The sequence below is a fragment of the Triticum dicoccoides genome, chromosome 5A (genome assembly GCF_002162155.2).
Source record: "Triticum dicoccoides isolate Atlit2015 ecotype Zavitan chromosome 5A, WEW_v2.0, whole genome shotgun sequence".
In the NCBI taxonomy this organism is placed as follows: domain Eukaryota; kingdom Viridiplantae; phylum Streptophyta; class Magnoliopsida; order Poales; family Poaceae; genus Triticum; species Triticum dicoccoides.
The window spans coordinates 713,040,682-713,057,840 of NC_041388.1; the positions used below are offsets into that span (position 1 = coordinate 713,040,682).

At 45.5% G+C, this 17,159-nt stretch overlaps 1 long non-coding RNA gene across 1 annotated transcript; it reads left to right on the forward strand.

The window, feature by feature from the left end:
- The first annotated feature begins 885 nt into the window (after positions 1 to 885).
- On the forward strand, positions 886 to 4,643 carry LOC119304404. The gene is made up of 4 exons (XR_005148248.1): positions 886 to 1,592; positions 1,869 to 2,019; positions 3,322 to 3,519; positions 4,434 to 4,643. It is a non-coding gene; the product is annotated as an uncharacterized LOC119304404 (long non-coding RNA).
- The last annotated feature ends 12,516 nt before the right edge of the window (positions 4,644 to 17,159 follow it).

Below are 17,159 nucleotides of genomic sequence, written 5' to 3' on the forward strand. Positions count from 1 at the left end.
CAATAACAGCCACTACAGTATTTAAAAAGGGTATTCCAAGGATGACCTCCATGCTATCATCCTCGGGAATATCAAGAATAGCAAAGTCTGTTAAAATAGTAACGTTCGCAACCACAACACGCACGTCCTGACAAATACCGATAGTTACTGCAGTTGATTTATCGGCCATTTGTAAAGAAATTTCCGTAGGTGTCAACTTTTCTAATTCAACTCTACGATATAAAGAAAAAGACATAACACTAACACCAGCTCCAAGATCACATAAAGTAGTTCTAACATAATTTCCTTTAATGAAGCAAGGTATAGTGGGCACTCCGGGGTCACCTAGTTTCTTAGGAGTCCCACCCTTACAAGTGTAATTAGCAAGCATGGTGGAAATCTCAACATCGGGTATCTTTCTTTTCTTAGTCACAATATCCTTCATATATTTAGCATAGGGAGACATTTTAAGCATGTCAGTTAAACGCATTTGCAAGAAGATAGGTCTAATCATTTCAGCAAAGCGTTCAAACTCACTACACTACGACACTGCATTCCTTACAGACGTGCGTTGGAAAAAGTCATTTTTACCGATCGACTGTTTGTTTGTAAAATTACTATCAAACTGTTGGTCGGTATTACTCACATATAACAATCAACTGTCAGGTCGGGAATGCTGGACTGTATAGTATCAAACCGTTGGATGGAAATAATTGCACTCCCGTCACACAGTCGGTCAGCAAATGTTCCCGGCCGACCCTGGGCCGCTAACTGGGCGCTGAAAATATCCGTGCACGTGCGTGCCTGTGAAACTTAGCGCGAAGCCCATCCGAAATTTCCATGCCGCGCGCCCTCACAGCCCACCTCCTAATACATCATCCGCTCAAGAAAAAAACACCACCCCGCTATCTCTCTGCCCTCTCTCCCTTATCTCTTCCTCTCCCGATCTGAGTGGCGGCGGCGACGACGCTTTCACCCCTCTGTCCATCTCTTCCTCCCACCACTCCATTACCATCCCCACATCGCTGCTGATTTCCCATGCGGAGGCTCCATACCATCCCCACATCGCTGCTGATTTCCCATGCGGAGGAGGTCCTGTGACACCGATGCCCTCACCCAGCTGCCGACGGCGGCACTTTTTGTTCGTGCCCAAGCGCCCAGTGAGGCCACCTCTCACCTCCCTCCTATGGTGCCACCGCCCCAACCCATACACAGCTTCCTCTTCCCCACTCCCATGGTAGCAGATCTGAGCAGTACAGGGTTCCTTCGGTCCTGGTGGTTCGGAATGAGGCGGGCGGCCTCTGCTCCCTTATCTTCTGGCGACTGGGAGCATGGTGGCTGGTGCCCCAATCTCTATTAGCCATCTATGGTGGCAACGATATCAGGAAGCTCTCTCTTTCTCTCTCTCTAGTTAGTCCTAGTTTGCCGGAAGAGAAGCGATGCCCTATTGTTTATGTATGGTGATGATGAGTCCATGTTGTTGTCTCACTAATTCACTCTGTGGCGGTCCAGATTATATGCTTGAGAAGATCGACAGCGTCGACAAGAGTATCAGCTGGTATCTCTACATCCTCTTCTACAACCATTTAAGCACAACAGTGGCTGGGCTGCGGGTGAGTATGATTTGAATCTGCATTAAAGAGTGATTAGTCTTACTTTCATTGTTGTTATGATGAATGGTTTAGTCCGTGCATGAACTATATTATATCGTATCTACTTGTTTTATTGTTATTACGATAAATGGTTCAGTCTGCGCCTGAACTATGTCACGAATGCTTGATTTCATTTTGGTCTCCATGTCCTCTATCTGCATTTCATGTTCGTATTGGTCTCCATGTCCTCTATTTGCATTTCATGCAACACTGAATCCCTGTAAACCATCTCTACAGCCCAACTAATAAAGAGAGGATCAGAATGTAACTTCACCAGCGACTTGATTTTGAATGCCGACCACTACAATGAAAGCAACACAAGAGCTTGCTCTTGGATCAATGGGCTTGGAGAATGAGTTTGCAAATGTTGTAATGCATCAGCTTGAAGGTAAAACAAATTACAACAATTCAAAGTGTCATTGTATTATTTCACCTGACGTTAAAATTCTAGTGCAAAATCGCAATTATTTTTTGAAAACAGGCTCTTGAGGCGAATTGAAATCATTTAGTTTTCGAACTCAAAATGAAAATGTTGGAAGAAAGGAAAACATTATATCTAATGTACTCCCTCCGATCCATATTAATTGTTGCTGGTTTAGTATAACTTTGTGTCATGTTAATTATCTTCTCCTAGTGTCATGCCAAAAGTTTCACTTATGTTTTCTTGTGCACTCAGCCCAAGTGTGTTCACAAATAGACTTACAACAGTCAGTTCAACCAAATAGAAAGAAAGCGAAATAGTGATTTTGTGTTGTGTTTATTTGCACGTCTGTGTCCATTCTAACTGGTCTCCCCATTGTCATGTTCTTTTTGCATTTAAAAAGAAGAGGAGGAAATGCATGTATGATGCATGCATGGATGCATGCATGGATGCAACAGTTGACTGCTATGGTGCTGCTCCTACATCTTCCTAGATAGATGTAGAAATCAATTTAAAACTTTTTTCCCAGTGCGTTGTTGTACCATAGTCACATGGGCGTACAGTACCAGTCTGGCTAGCTCCAGCTGTACGAAAGTTCTAGAGCTTTGGTCAGACGGTGGCTCACCAGCAAATCCCTGAAGTTCTGGCCATAGGATTGAAAAATCCAATGGCATGTGTGCTGCCACGATTTATTCAATTCAGAAACAATTAGTGAGAGCCGTCCGATGGTGAGGATCCAACGGTTCATATGGTCTGTTACTCGTACACTATATAGTGGTATAGACTGTTTGCTGGTTTCTTGCATTATTTTTTCTTATTCTTACTTTTGATGTGTAATTGAGATTATCTCAGGTTGCTTGTTTTTTCTTATCTGGCCATTTTGTCATGAATGATATGCCAAATCTTATTCTTTCAGCATGCAAGTGATGGAACCTAGATTTGATTATTGTTTTATCTTTGTGATAGGTTACTAGCTAAAATAAATTTTGCATAATAGATATTAGCCAATAAAGATCACCAGCTCCTTGATTTATAAGTGACGCTGCATACTTTGTCAAGTTTGAGGATTGGTAATAAGATAGGTACTTATCGTATGAATGTCGAACAGTTGGCTGGACATTTTGTATCGGTCCTGATACGACTTAGAAGATAGAACAAGTCTGTATCTCTAGAGATTTTCTGAAGTTTTAAGTGTGTACCTAACCAACTGAATATTATACATGCATTTGTTACTTCTACTTGACACCATTGACGCTCTGAAATTTGTAGGGTTCAGTCGACACATGGTGTGTCAGCATTTTCCTATCTACCTGAAGGGCCTACATGAGCGTTGCCAATATCAGTGTGCTTTGTGCTGCAGAAATGGATATTCAAAAACCTCTAGCACATGATTTCCTGGGAATTCCTGGCTATGTACAGTTCACCTCTCGTATTCGAAGATATGTCGACCTGCTAGCTCATGATCAGGTATTTTGATGCATCTATTAATCATATATGAACTATACAAACAATGATAGGATACAGTTTGGAGGAACTTTGGTAGTTAAATAGCCTTCCTTTCAAATTGCCAATTTCTTTCTTGTGCTATGAATGGAGTGTAGTTTTATCCACATCATTGTAGCTTGTCTGAATGACATAAATTTCGTATGTGTACAAGTTTAGCAAATATGATGATCTTTTTGCCATAGCATACATGGTGTCCGAAGTGAGCATCCTAGGTTGCAGTTGGATCTGTTAAGTTGGTTGTTGTTATTCTTGTTATTTTGCATGAAAATACAGTATTTGTGAATCACCTTTCTGCTGTTTTTAGAATATACACTTAGAATTCGAACAGAAACTAATGACTAGGACAGAATAGTATCTAGCTTGGCTGCTGTTAGAGGTCTGAGCTATAGAAGTTACCGCGGTAAATAAAGTCTAAAGTATCTTGTAAACTCTTGCTTATTTCTGGCCGATTATGTTTATTCTTTGGTGATAAATACAATTACGCTCCATAAAATGAGCGAATGTTAGAGAAGGTCGCTCTCAGTTTCAGTTTAAAACCATTTGTTATGGTGCCAACTACTTTCTTAATTTTAATGTGGTCACAGTAAAGTCATCTAATGAACAACTCCTTGTATAATTTAACTTGTTGATATTCACAGAAGCTTTCTGGTCATCAATGAATATAGTGTCTAGAAATAAGGACATTTTAACTAGTGCTTAGCATGCCCTTTACATGGTTACATATGCTTGGATGGAGTGCCTTCCTTAGTAGGTGTTTCGTTACTAACTTGCCTTGTGAAGTAATAGTTGTTGTCAATGCTATGTTTTATACAAATTATGGTGCCATTGTCTTTATGAATGCATGAATGTAATCGCAACTTCTTTACATTTTGTAGGAAAGACATGCAAGAGGACGAGGAACCATGAAGCCGGTGGTTCGTGTCAATGAGATATTTTGTGTAATGGTGACTGGATCGTTGGAGATGCATTTTATGTATCATTTTGTAATGTTGTGTCTGAGAAAATGAACCATATTGTAATGGATGAACTATTTAGATGTGAAATTAATTAATGTGTTATTGTTTGGTTATGGCTTACTATTGTCATGAGATGCACATTATAGTTATGAAATATTAAACTTAGATTGATATTTTGTTGATAACGCAAATGTAAGCTATTGGATGTTCGTGGGCAATACAAAAAAACTGTATCATAGTCCGTTCAAGAAAGCTAATGCAAGGGCCAACGAAAAATTGGTCGGGAAAACAAACCTTGTCACAAAGTCGGTCAGGAAAGCCTCATGGCAGGCCCAATAGACTGTTTGTCGGGGAAACAAATCCTGTTAGACAGTTGGTCGGGAAAGCCTCATGGCAGGCCCAATAGACTGTTGGTCGAGAAAGGCCCATGGCAGGCCCAACAGAATGTCGGTCGGGAAAAGTACCCCATAGCCGACAAGTGATCGGTTGGCTAAGATATGTCGGTCGGGAAAGGCTTTTCCCATCTGGACTTTCTTCAAAAAACAAGATCGGTCGGCAATAGTCTTTCCCAACCGATTGCCTGTCATGGGAAGTTGTTTTTCCAACCAACCTGATTGTCGAGAGTAGTCATCATCCTTTTTCTTGGATGGTTTAGGAGGGTAAGACATGGGTTTCTAAACCCATGGTTCTCTTTCTCTACCATGCTTCCTAGCAATAAAATCATTCTTATCATAACGTTTGTTTTTAAGTTGTGAGTTATCAAGATCAACAGCTGGTTCAATCTCCACATCATTATCATTACTAGGTTGAGCATCAACATGAACACCATTATCAATATTATCACTAGGTTCATGTTCATCACCAGATTGTGTCTCAGCATCAGAAATACAAATATTAGGATTCTCAGGTGTAACAGAAATAGGATCACTAGCATGCATATTCCTATCATCTTTCTTTTTATTTCTATTACCAGGATTAATAGGTGCGTTAGTATTAATTTTCTGAGAGTCTTGCTCAACTCTCTTAGGATGGCCCTCAGGATACAAAGTTTCCTGAGTCATTTTACCACCTCTAGTAACAACTTTAACAGAAGTATTATTCAATTCATTAAGCAAATCATTCTGAGCCTTAAGTACTTGCTCTGCTTGGGTAGTGACCATAGAAGCATGCTTACTAATAAGCTTAAGATCAGTAGCATTTCTATCAACACAAGAACTTAAGTGATTAATCATACGAGCATTTTGTTTTAGTTGTCTGCTAACATAATCATTAAAACTCTGTTGCATCTAAGCATAAGCTAGCAGGTTTATCATAAGGGATATCATTATCATTGAATCTACGAAGAGTATTTACCTCTACTACCTGTGTCGGGTTATCAAGACCATGTATCTCTTCAATAGGTGGTAGATTCTTAACATCTTCAGATTTGATACCTTTCTCTTTCATAGATTTCTTTGCTTCTTGCATATCTTCAAGACTGAGGAATAGAATACCTATTTTCTTCGGAGTTGGCTTCAAAGGTGGTTCGAGAATAGTCCAAGCATTATCATTAGCCAATATATTATTCAACATAATCTCAGCTTGTTCCACAGTTTGCTCCCTGAAAACACAACCAGCACAACTATCTAGGTGGTCCCTAGAAGCATCGGTTAGTCCATTATAGAAGATATCAAGTATTTCATTTTATTAAGAGGATGATCAGGAAAAGCATTAACTAATTGGAGAAGCCTCCCCCAAGCTTGTGGGAGACTCTCTTCTTCAATTTGCACAAAATTATATATCTCCTGCAAGGCAGCTTGTTTCTTATGGGCAAGAAAATATTTTTTAGAGAAGTAATATATCATATCATGGGGACTACACACACAACCAGGCTCAAGAGAAGTAAACCATGTCTTAGCATCACCCTTTAGCGAGAAAGGAAACAATTTAAGGATATAGTAATAGCGAATTTTCTCCTCATTAGTGAATAGGGAGGCTATATCATTTAATGTAGTAAGATGTGCTACAACAGTTTCAGATTCATAACCATGAAAAGGATCAGATTCAACCAAAGTAATTAACTCAGGATCAACAGAGAACTCATAATCCTTATCAGTAACAAAGATAGGTGAAGTAGCAAACTTAGGATCATACTTCATTCTAGCATTCAAAGATTTTTCTTTCCACTTGTGTAGTAAATTCTCAAGATCATAGCTATCCTTACAAGCAAGAAAGTCCTCTACTACCTCTCCTTCCATAACATAACCTTTCGGTATATTAGGCAATTCATATCTAGGAGGACTAGGCATAGCAGGTGTAGCAACATGTTCAATTTCAATAATTTCATCAGTTTCAGAAGTATCATCAAAGTTGATCCTTCAAGGATCAAGCCAACCAAAACCACCTTTAAAGGTGTCATTCCTGGAGTAGAGGCCCGCTGCACGGGCTCTATAACATTGGAAGTGGTCTTCGGATCCCTGGACAACTTCCGGAGCGAAGACTTAATCTTCGATATCGTCCCTTTCCGTAGCGGTTACCACGCACTGCTCGGACGAACCGCATTCGCTAGATTCAATGCAGTACCACATTATGCATACCTCAAGCTCAAGATGCCAGGTCCGCGCGGGGTCATAACAGTAAACGGAAAGATTATGATCCTTCATAATCTTTCCCTCTTACTTTTCAGGACATGCTTTAGTGCAACATCCTCAGAAGATCCGAATTACCGGACTTGCATGGGAGAGACATCCAAAGAGGCAACAGACGTTGTGCGCAGAAGGAAATACCTAGGTGGAATCTATTTACGATCATTATACCTGCTTTATCTATCTGTACACAGCCTGCCCCTGGATAGGACATGTAAAATAGTCCTATTTATCTCCGCTTAATGCATCCATTGTAAACATATGCCTAAACGTATTATTCGTCAATGGGAGATCATATATAGCGTCAGCTTATTATTCTTATTTGAGCATTTCTTCTCTTATAAATGTTTATTTGATATCGCATCCGTACACCTTGGACGGTCAGTTTGCCAGGGGCCTCTCATGGCGCCCCGTAATATGGCAAGTAAAGTCCGAACACTTTCAACAGTGCGGCACCCCGAACTTATAGCACTATATGCATCAGCTCCGAATCGTGTCTTGGGTCTACAGTTGGGATAGCCCGGCTCCCTTGTTTTGGTGCCTTATGTTCCGTTATATCGGCTAAGGTAGCGCAGGGAGAACTACTGCGATTGTGTCCCGGTTCTTCCGGACGAGCACCTCAGTAGAGAAAGCCGAAAACTGACCGGCATGATGTGGCGAGAGCTGGTCGCTATTCGAGAGGTCCTAAAATCCTTAAAGATTTTCTGCTTTAGGCGATATATCGGCTTCATCCGATCTAGGTGTGTATAGCGCCCCAGTTCGGCCTTCCGAATTCTAGGGCTTTGCCAAAATTTAAAATTGTAGACTTCTATGGCTAAGTGAAAGTTATCAAGCCGCATAGTCTGATTGCCTTGTTCGCTGTGCCGGACACCTCCTTAATGGACCAAACATTTGGATAAAGAGTGTCCAGGTTTTCCACGAACACCTCAGTACTAGTTACGCGGAAGCCGACGACTGGCCTACTTTTAGAATCTTATAAACAACCGCACAGAAGGTAATATTTTAAATAACAAAAGCGCCACATAGCGCAAGTAACTTCGTCTTTAAATTACAAACATGACAGAAGTGAATTCATTCAAAAATGGTGTCCTTGGTACACTCATCGTCCACGAGATGAGCACCCTTCATAACGCCATCATAGTACATCTCGGGATGGCGATGCGCCTTGCCCTCCGGCGGCCCGTCCTTGACCAGTTTCTCCGCATCCAGCTTGCCCCAATGCACCTTAACGCGGGCAAAGGCCCAGCGGGCTCCCTCGATGCAAACAGATCACTTGATCACATCAAGCCGTGGAGAGGCATCCAGCATCCGCTTGATCAGGCCAAAGTAGCTAGTGGGCAGGAGCTTACCAGGCCACATCCGGACTATGAAACCTTTCATAGCCAGTTCGGCCGCCCTGTGGAGTTCGACCAACTGCTTCAGTTGGTCACTCAGAGGCATCGGGTGTTCGGCCCCGGCATACTGGGACCAGAACAGCTTCTCTGTTGAGCTCCCCTCCTGGGCACGGTAGAACTCCGCAGCGTCGGATACGCTGCGTGGCAGATCTGTGAAAGCCCCTGGAGAGCTCCGAATTCGAGTAAGTAAAAGAAACGCCTCCTCCACATGTTTGCTTTGCATAAAGAACTTCTTACCCGCTGCTATCTTTTTGGCCTCCTGGATCTCCTGCTGTGCTTTCTCGGCTTCGGCCTTGGCGTCTTTCAAATTTGCAAGGGCCTTCGCAAGCTCGGCCTCTTTCATCTTCAGATCATGCTCCACGGACTCGCACTTCTTGCCGAGGTCCTGGAGCTCTTGTTGTACCTCTCCCACTCTAGCACTTTGCTTTTTGCGCTCCTTGCATTCCAAGGCCGCTTTGTCTTCGGCCTCGGACAGCGCTTTCTTCAGGGACGCCACTTCGGCGGTGGCCCTTGTTACACAGTCACGACGCTTTGGCGTTAGACCGACCAATTTTGCCTATCTTTAAATACATGCGAGCGGGGAATCGCTTACCTTTATTCTCCTCGAGCTGCCTCTTCGTGAGGCTGAGCTCTCCCTACGCCTTCTCTAGGTCCCGCTTCAGTTCGGCAACCTCGGCAGTACGGGCAGCAGCAGCAAGCAGCACAGCCTGCTTATGCACACGAATATTCATTGTTAGACTCTTGCGGATTATAATTGACCCTCCGTTTGGCTTTTCTTTCCAAACACCAAACAGAGTATCAGGGGCTACTACCTATCAGGTGGTAATTTTACACATATTTATTACTTACCTCAAAGCATGTGAAGAGGCTGGTGCAAGCTTCGGTTAGTCCGCTCTTGGCGGATGAAACCTTCCGAATTACCGAACTCATACGAGTACGGTGCTCTTCATCCATGGAAGCGCCGCGAAGCACTTCCAGCAGACAATCCGGCGCCTCGGGTCCACCATAAGTCCTCGATGCGGACGGCTCGCCCTCCCTAATGAGGGGTTGTCCGCCTAAGTTCGGAACCATTGAAGGTTCCGGGACAGTGTTCGACTAAGAGCCCGGCCTACTGTGGCTCTCATTGACACGATCCGCAGGGATCTTGAACCCCGCGTGTCCGACATCTGGGACCCCGTCTCGGGGCGTATCCAGAGTCACCTCCCCCCACTCTGGGAGCCTTCGGGACAACACCTCTGTGTCATCCACGGGTTGGGGAGTAGTGGCTGTCGGGAGCGAATTGATCTCTGAATCGCTCAGGGACCCGGAGGAATATACCTCGGGGTGAGCCCTGGCCGGACTGCACACATATTCGGCGTTAAACTAAAGCTATAGAATGAAGTTATGGTGGAGTGCGGACACTTACGATCGCACTGGGGGCTTCCCCCTGGGCAGCCACCCCTCCTTGCTGTGAGCGGTCGTGGCGGAGTAGTCCGGAAGGGACACCTTCCCCTTCTTGGACGCCCCAGCCTCCCCCTCCGGGGCGGCTTTTCTCTTCTTCTCCCCCCCAGTGCGGGGAGGGGGAATTTCTTCTTGATTCCCCCCGCCTCCGCGGGAGGAATCTGTTGGGGAACGTTGCAGAAAACAAAAAAAAATTCCTACGATTTCACCAAGATCCATCTATGAGTTCATCTAGCAACGAGTGATTGGATGCATCTACGTACCTTGTAGATCACGAGCGGAAGCGTTCAAAGAACGGGGATGAGGTAGTCGTACTCGACGTGATCCAAATCACCGGAGATCCTAGCACCGAACGGACGGCACCTCCGCGTTCAACACACGTATGGTTAGCGTGACGTCTCCTCCTTCTTGATCCAAGGGGGAGGAGAGGTTGTGGAAGATGGCTCCAGCAGCAGCACGACGGCGTGGTGGTGATGGAGCTGCAGTACTCCGGCAGGGCTTCGCCAAGCTCTATGGAGGAGGAGGAGGTGTTGGAGAGGGAGAGGGAGGCACCAATGGCGTGGTGTGAGAGGCCTCCCTCCCCCCCCACTATATATAGGGAGCCTAGGGGGGCGCGCCGGCCCTAGGAGATGCAATCTCCTAGGGGGGCAGTGGCCAAGGGGTGGGGGGCTTGCCCCCCAAGCAAGGTTCATGCTCAAAGCTGGCACTAAATAACAATGTTCATGCTCAAAGTTGGCACTAAATAACAATTATTAAGGTTGAAAACTAATCCAGAAGGTAAATGTAGAGGTAGCGTGCCGACGGCGATCACATTGACCTTGGAACCATTCCCGACGTGCATCGTCACCTCGTCCTTCGCCAGTCTCCGCTTATTCCACAGCTCCTGCTTTGAGTTACAAATGTGAGCAACTGCACCGGTATCAAATACCCAGGAGCTACTACGAGTACTGGTAAGGTACACATCAATTACATGTATATCACATATACCTTTTGTTTTTCCGGCCTTCTTGTCCGCTAAGTATTTGGGGCAGTTCGGCTTCCAGTGACCACTTCCCTTGCAATAAAAGCACTCAGTCTCGGGCTTGGGTCCATTCTTTGGCTTCTTTCCGACAGCTTGCTTGCCGGGCGCGGCAACTCCCTTGCTGTCCTTCTTGAAGTTCTTTTTACCCTTGCCTTTCTTGAACTTAGTGGTTTTATTCACCATCAACACTTGATGTTCCTTTTTGACTTCTACCTCTGCTGATTTCAGCATTGCAAATACTTCAGGAATGGTCTTTTCCATCCCCTGCATATTGAAGTTCATCACAAAGCTCTTGTAGCTCGGTGGAAGCGACTGAAGGATTCTGTCAATGACCGCGTCATCCGGGAGATTAACTCCCAGCTGAGTCAAGCGGTTATGCAACCCAGACATAGTGAGTATGTGCTCACTGACAGAACTGTTTTCCTCCATCTTACATTTGAAGAACTTGTCGGAGACTTGATATCTCTCGACCCGGGCATGAGCTTGGAAAACCATTTTCAGCTCTTCGAACATCTCATATGCTCTGTGTCTCTCAAAACATTTTTGGAGCCCCGGCTCTAAGCTGTAAAGCATGCCGCACTGAACGAGGGAGTAGTCATCGGTACGTGCCTGCCAAGTGTTCATAACGTCTTGTTCTGCAGGGAGAACAGGTGCGTCACCTAGCGGTGCTTGTAGGACATAATCTTTCTTGGCAGCTATGAGGATGATCCTCAGGTTCCGGACCCAGTCCGTGTAGTTGCTGCCATCGTCTTTCAGCTTGGTTTTCTCTAGGAACGTGTTGAAGTTGAGGACTACGTTGGCCATTTGATATACAAGACATATTGTAAATACTTTAGACTAAGTTCATGATAATTAAGTTCATCTAATCAAATTATTCAATGAACTCCCACTTAGATAGACATCCCTCCAGTTATCTAAGTATAACATGATCCGAGTTAACTAGGCTGTGTCCGATCATCACATGAGACGGACTAGTCAACATCGGTGAACATCTCCATGTTGATCGTATCTTCTATACGAGTCATGCTCGACCTTTTGGTCTTCTGTGTTCTGAGGCCATGTCTGTACATGCTAGGCTCGTCAAGTAAACCTAAGTGTTTGCATGTGTAAATCTGTCTTACACCCATTGTATGCGAACGTTGGAATCTAACACCCGATCATCACGTGGTGCTTCGAAGCAACGAACTGTCGCAACGGTGCACAGTTAGGGGGAACACTTTCTTGAAATTATTATGAGGGATCATCTTATTTACTACCGTCGTGCTAAGTAAACAAGATGCAAAAACATGATAAACATCACATGCAATCAAATAATAATAGTGACATGATATGGCCAATATCACATAGCTCCTTTGATCTCCATCTTGGGGCTCCATGATCATCTTGTCATCGGCATGACACCATGATCTCCATCATCATGATCTTCATCATCGTGTCTCCATGAAGTTGCTCGCCAACTATTACTTCTACTACTATGGCTAACGCGTTTAGCAATAAAGTAAAGTAATTTACATGGCTTTTCTCAATGACACGCAGGTCATACAAAAAATAAAGACAACTCCTATGGCTCCTGCCGGTTGTCATACTCATCGACATGCAAGTCGTGATTCCTATTACAATAGCATGAACATCTCATACATCACATATATATCATTCATCATTCATCACAACTTTGGCCATATCATATCACAAAGCACTTGCTGCAAAAACAAGTTAGACGTCCTCTAATTGTTGTTGCAAGTTTTACGTGGCTGCAAGAGGGTTCTAGCAAGAACATTTTCTTACCTACGTGAAAGCCACTAAGTTATTTGTCAACTTCTATTTACCCTTCATAAGGACCCTTTTCATTGAATCCGCTCCAACTAAAGTGGGAGAGACAGACACCCGCCAGCCACCTTATGCAACTAGTGCATGTCAGTCGGTGGAACCGGTCTCACGTAAGCGTACGTGTAAGGTTGGTCCGGGACGCTTCATCCCACAATACCGTTGAAGCAAGATAAGACTAGTAGCAGCAAGAAAGTTGACAACATCTACGCCCACAACAAATTGTGTTCTACTCGTGCAAAAGGAACTACGCATAGACCTACCTCATGATGCCACTGTTGGGGAATGTTGCAGAAAACAAAAAAAATTCCTACGATTTCACCAAGATCCATCTATGAGTTCATCTAGAAACGAGTGATTGGATGCATCTACGTACCTTATAGATCGCGAGCGGAAGCGTTCAAAGAACGGGGATGAGGTACTCGTACTCGACGTGATCCAAATCACTGGAGATCCTAGCACCAAACGGACGGCACCTCCGCGTTCAACACATGTACGGTCAGCGTGACGTCTCCTCCTTCTTGATCCAGCAAGGGGAAGGAGAGGTTGAGGAAGATGGCTCCAGCAGCAGCACGACGGCGTGGTGGTGATGGAGCTGCAGTACTCTGGCAAGGCTTCGCCAAGCTCTATGGAGGAGGAGGAGGTGTTGGAGAGGGAGAGGGAGGCACCAATGGCATGGTGTGAGAGGCCCTCCCTCCCCCCCCCCACTATATATAGGGAGCCTAGGGGGTGCGTCGGCCCTAGGAGATGCAATCTCCTAGGGGGGCGGCGGCCAAGGGGTGTGGGGCTTGCCCCCCAAGCAAGGGGGCGCCCCCCCCCTTAGGGTTTCCCCTCCCTAGGTGCATGGGCCCTAGGGGAAGTGGCGCCCCAGCCCACTTTGGGCTGGATCCCTTCCCACTTCAGCCCATGGGGCCCTCCGGGATAGGTGGCCCCACCCGGTGGACCCCCGGGACCCTTTCGGTGGTCCCGGTACAATACCGGTGATCCCGAAACTTATCCCGATGGCCAAAATAGCACTTCCTATATATAATTCTTTACCTCTGGACCATTCCGAAACTCCTCGTGACATCCGGGATCTCATACGGGACTCCGAACAACATTCGTGTTACTGCATATACATATCCCTACAACGCTAGCGTCACTGAACCTTAAGTGTGTAGACCCTACGGGTTCGGGAGACATGTAGACATGACCGAGATTGCTCTCCGGTCAATAACCAACAGCGGGATCTGGATACCCATGTTGGCTCCCACATGCTCCTCGATGATCTCATCGGATGAACCACGATGTCGAGGATTCAAGCAACCCCGTATACAATTCCCTTTGTCAATCGGTATGTTACTTGCCCGAGATTCGATCGTCGGTATCCCAATACCTCGTTCAACCTCATTACCGGCAAGTCACTTTACTCGTACCGTAATGCATGATCCCGTGACCAGACACTTGGTCACTTTGAGCTCATAATGATGATGCATTACCGAGTGGGCCCAGTGATACCTCTCCGTCATACGGAGTGACAAATCCCAGTCTTGATCCGTGTCAACCCAACAGACACTTTCGGAGATACCCGTAGTATACCTTTATAGTCACCCAGTTACGTTGTGACGTTTGGTACACCCAAAGCACTCCCACGGTATCCGGGAGTTACACGATCTCATGGTCTAAGGAAAATATACTTGACATTGGAAAAACTCTAGCAAATGAACTATACGATCTTGTGCTATGTTTAGGATTGGGTCTTGTCCATCACATCATTCTCCTAATGATGTGATCTCGTTATCAATGACATCCAATGTCCATAGTCAGGAAACCATGACTATCTGTTGATCAACGAGCTAGTCAACTAGAGGCTTACTAGGGACATGTTGGTGTCTAAGTATTCACACATGTATTACGATTTTCAGATAACACAATTATAGCATGAATAAAAGACAATTATCATGAACAAGGAAATATAATAATAATCCTTTTATTATTGCCTCTAGGGCATATTTCCACCAGAATCTGTTGGGGAACATAGCAGAAATTCAAAATTATCTACGCAACACCAAGATTAATCTATGGAGAAACCAGCAACAAGGGGAAGGAGAGTGCATCTACATACCCTTGTAGATTGCTAAGCGGAAGCGTTCAAGAGAACGGGGTTGAAGGAGTCGTACTCGTCGTGATCCAAATCACCGGAGATCCTAGTGCCGAACGGACGGCACCTCCGCGTTCAACACACGTACAGCCCGGTGACGTCTCCCATGCCTTGATCCAGCAAGGAGAGAGGGAGAGGTTGAGGAAGACTCCGTCCAGCAGCAGCATGATGGCGTGGTGGTGGAGGAGGAGTGTGGCAATCCTGCAGGGCTTCGCCAATCACCACGGGAGAGGAGAAGGACCTTGGAGAGGGGGAGGGCTGCGCCAGAACATTAGTGCGGCTGCCCTCCCACCCCCACATGTATAGGGGTAAGGGAGAGGGGGGCCGGCCCCCTCAGATCCCATCTGAGGAGGGCGCGTCAGCCAAGGGGGGTTGCCTTGCCCCCCAAGGCAAGGGGGTGGCGGCCAAGGGGGTTGCCTTGCCCCCCAAGGCAAGGGGGGGCGCCCCCCCCCCTTTAGGGTTCCCCCAAACCCTAGGCGCATGGGCCCTAGGGGGGGAGGCGCCCAACCCACTAAGGGGCTGGTCCCTCTCCACATACAGCCCATAGGGCCCTCCGGGGCAGGTGGACCCTCCCGGTGGACCCCCGGAACCCCTTCGGTGGTCCCGGTACAATACCGGCATCCCCCCGAATTATTCCGGTGACCGTATGATGACTCCCCATATATAAATCTTTACCTCCGGACCATTCCGGAACTCCTCGTGACGTCCGGGATCTCATCCGGGACTCCGAACAACATTCGGTAACCACATACAAACTTCCTTTATAACCCTAGCGTCATTGAACCTTAAGTGTGTAGACCCTACGGGTTCGGGAACCATGCAGACATGACCGAGACCTTCTCCGGTCAATAACCAACAGCGGGATCTGGATACCCATGTTGGTTCCTACATGTTCCATGATGATCTCATCGGATGAACCATGATGTCGAGGATTCGATCAATCCCGTATGCAATTCCCTTTGTCTAGCGGTATTGTACTTGCCCGAGATTCGATCGTCGGTATCCGATACCTTGTTCAATCTCGTCACCGGCAAGTCTCTTTACTCGTTCCGTAACACATCATCCCGTGATCAACTCCTTGGTCACATTGTGCACATTATGATGATGTCCTACCGAGTGGGCCCAGAGATACCTCTCCGTCACACGGAGTGACAAATCCCAGTCTTGATTCGTGTCAACCCAACAGACACTTTCGGAGATACCCGCAGTGCACCTTTATAGCCACCCATTTACGTTGTGACGTTTGGCACACCCAAAGCATTCCTACGGTATCCGGGATTTGCACAATCTCATGGTCTAAGGAAATGATACTTGACATTAGAAAAGCTTTAGCATACGAACTATACGATCTTGTGCTAGGCTTAGGATTGGGTCTTGTCCATCACATCATTCTCCTAATGATGTGATCCCGTTATAAATGACATCCAATGTCCATGGTCAGGAAACTGTAACCATCTATTGATCGACGAGCTAGTCAACTAGAGGCTTACTAGGGACATGGTGTTGTCTATGTATCCACACATGTATCTGAGTTTCCTATCAATATAATTCTAGCATGGATAATAAACGATTATCATGAACAAGGAAATATAATAATAACTAATTTAGTATTGCCTCTAGGGCATATTTCCAACAGTCTCCCACTTGCACTAGAGTCAATAATCCAGTTCACATCGCTATGTGATTAACACTCAAGGTCACATCCCCATGTGATAACACCCAAAGAGTTTACTAGAGTCAATAATCTAGTTCACATTACCATGTGATTAACACTCAATGAGTTCTAGGTTTTGTCATGTTATGCTTGTGAGAGATGTTAGTCAACGGGTCTGAACCTTTCAGATCTGTGTGTGCTTTACAAATCTCTATGTCATCTCCTAGATGCAGCTACCACGCTCTATTTGGAGCTATTCCAAATAACTGTTCTACTATACGAATCCAGTTTACTACTTAGAATAATCTGGATCAGTATCAAAGTTTGCATCAGCGTAACCCTTTACGACGAACTCTTTTACCACCTCCATAATCGAGAAGATTCCTTAGTCCACTAGTCACTAAGGATAACTTTGACTGCTGTGCTGTGATCCATTCTTGGATCACTCTTGTACCCCTTGACTGACTCATGGCAAGGCACACTACAGGTGCGGTACACAGCATAGCATACTGTAGAGCCTACGTCTAAAGCATAGGGGACAACCTTCG